Below are 2,596 nucleotides of genomic sequence, written 5' to 3'. Positions count from 1 at the left end.
AACTCTTTTTTTCATATTGTCAGAAGTGTTTTCCTGGGTCTTTTTTATTTGGGTAAATGATTTCTTCTCATTTGAAGTTGGCAGGGGGCTGATGTAGGCACTGTAATGTTCCCTTGGTTATATATAACCTAGGTGTAGTGAGTTTCTTAATTGCCAGTTCTAGCAGGCTTGTGCTGAGTACCTGCACTGGCTCATAGTACCCTGATTGACTGAAGTAGCTTGGAAAGTACTATTAGCAGACATTTGGGATCAGGCCTTCCCCAAAGCTGAGGTATTGTAACTGATGTGGTGGGCTATAATATCGACCTCTGGCCAGAAGGTGGTGCTTGTGGGAGAAAGCTGGCTACTCTAGTGACTGTGAGCTTTCTCTTTGTCATATGTTGCTCCGAGGAAGTAGCCAGCCAGCCTAGTCTGAGGTTGGGGATCTGGAGATTTCCCAAGTTCTCTGTCTGTTTTGAGACTTTGAGGGGAGTACAGAGGGCAGGGGGAAGGAACTTGAGCACCCCACAAGAATGTACTCTTGGCTACTCCATGGGGATTAGGAGTGAGTCCCAGGCTACTTGAGCAGCGCTGTTTTGCAGGGCAGATATAGAAGGGTTTACATGAGGAGTGAGAGGTTGCTATGGCAACATGTCCCACCTGGCTCTCTCAACTCAGATTCAGGTAGTTTGCCTTGTGGATGTCAAAGTGCTGCTGGCCCCAAGTGTTCTCAAGCAACCCCTCAGCTAGTAACTGTCTGTAGTTGTGGAGTTTGCCTTTTGGACCTGTCCTCTAACAGGCCAGCTAGAAAGCAACTGTACTGTCCACAAGGGTTGAATTACTGGGTAGTGGCAGCTGGTACATCTCAAGGCTTTCTTTTGTCCAGTGCCACTCCATGTGGGCTTTGGCAGAGCATGGCTGTGGGTAAGACAGTTTCTCATGAGGGACCGAGGTCCTGCAAGGCTCAGGGTGCCTCACAAGCCCACAGCAGGAACACAGAACTCCTGGATTCTGCTCACACACCTTCCCCACTGCTTCTGGAGGCTACTTTGGACTGTGGTGGTACAGGCAACAGTTTGACTAGTTCTAGCCCAGGTCAATGAATTTTACTCTTCTTTTTACTCTATAGTTACTGCATCTTTGGAAAGTTGTGGGGTGTGCTGCTGGTCTTGTTCCTCTCTGGGTGCTGAGGAAACTCTACCTCAGTTAACTCCATAGTAGAAACTCATTTCAACTGCCACACATCAATCATATAGACTTTGAAATCATTTAGACCTGGGTTCAAATCCTGGATTTTTAGCTAACTGCTTAATAAGATCATTGTACCTTCTTGAGTCTCAACTCAGATGACGATGTAATAGTAACAGTTTGCAGAGTCTGACTACCCAGGCCAAACAAGGTCAATTAAATCAGAACCCTTGTAGATGAGCTTCAGGCACAGATATTTTGTGAAAATGTTTCACATGATCTAATGTGTGACCAGGTTTGAGAACCTCTTGTGTAGGTGAATTATAAGACATTAGATTTTGAATTTTAGGCCAGATGAAAATAAGCTAGGCTCAATACTGAAACCAAAATTGTGAAGGTCTATAAAGGAACTCAGAGATCTGCTTTGCTGATAGGCTTTCCAGGTGATTCTGATACAGACAATCTGTGGGTCACATTTTTAAGGGGGAAAAAAAATGCCATGAGCTCTCTTTCATCTTTAGTGTACTAAGAATCTGCTGAGTAAGGTATTGAGTGGGATCTATTGATCAGAAAGGGAATTTTCATTCAAGCAGCACAAGTCAAAGGGTTAGTTTTTTGAAACACTAGAATTAAGTCAGTTGAAAATGTATAGGTCAGCAGGACATTGTTCAGACAAGTATAGGAGGCAGGAGGATAGTAAAATGTGTGCTGCTTAGGACCACAGAAGGAAGGGAAGCTACAGTGTTTGTGTAGATTTGAGGTCCTCTCACAGTCTCAACTGCTTATGATACATTTATGTGTCCTCTAAGAATGGCATCCACTCCTCATGAAAGTTATGAGAAAAATCTCATAAAGACAAATAAAAAACTCTTCAAAGTTCCCTGCAGAATGTTCTAGGTAGGAGTTGGAAGAACTTGTGGAATGGGTGAAAGATGAGACCATGGGGAGCAAAACTTGAATTATAAATGAAGGGATTAGTCTGGGCATTTATTGACTTCAGCAGAGTTTACAACATAATAAACAAGTTAAATGTTCCATGTCTAACCTATTTTCCCCATCAGAATTACTACCTGGAAGAAACAGAACTGGGACATGGTTCGGTGTATTTTTCTGGACTCTGTGGGTTAGGTGAAAATTGTAGCCGTTAGAACTGTTTTCTTAGCTTGCACACCCTGCCTGAGTTTATCATCCGGAGCTGTTTGACTATGAAACTGGGAGTGAAGACAATTTTACAACTCTTCTGCATAGACTGCACTTTTGAGATTGAAGAGTGTCCTCAGATTTTCACTTAATTTTACTTCAATGGGTCCAGCATGATTTCATAATAAAACTGCATAATCCATTGAGAAAAATGAAAAACAGAATCCATGGGGATGATCCTGCACTAATTGAGACCATCCCAGCTATTGCTAGTCAGCTTCTTAAATAT

The sequence above is a fragment of the Carlito syrichta genome, unplaced genomic scaffold, assembly GCF_000164805.1.
Source record: "Carlito syrichta isolate Samal-C Ts95f unplaced genomic scaffold, Tarsius_syrichta-2.0.1 Scaffold314127, whole genome shotgun sequence".
Lineage (NCBI taxonomy): Eukaryota > Metazoa > Chordata > Mammalia > Primates > Tarsiidae > Carlito > Carlito syrichta.
This window is presented reverse-complemented; position numbering follows the sequence as displayed.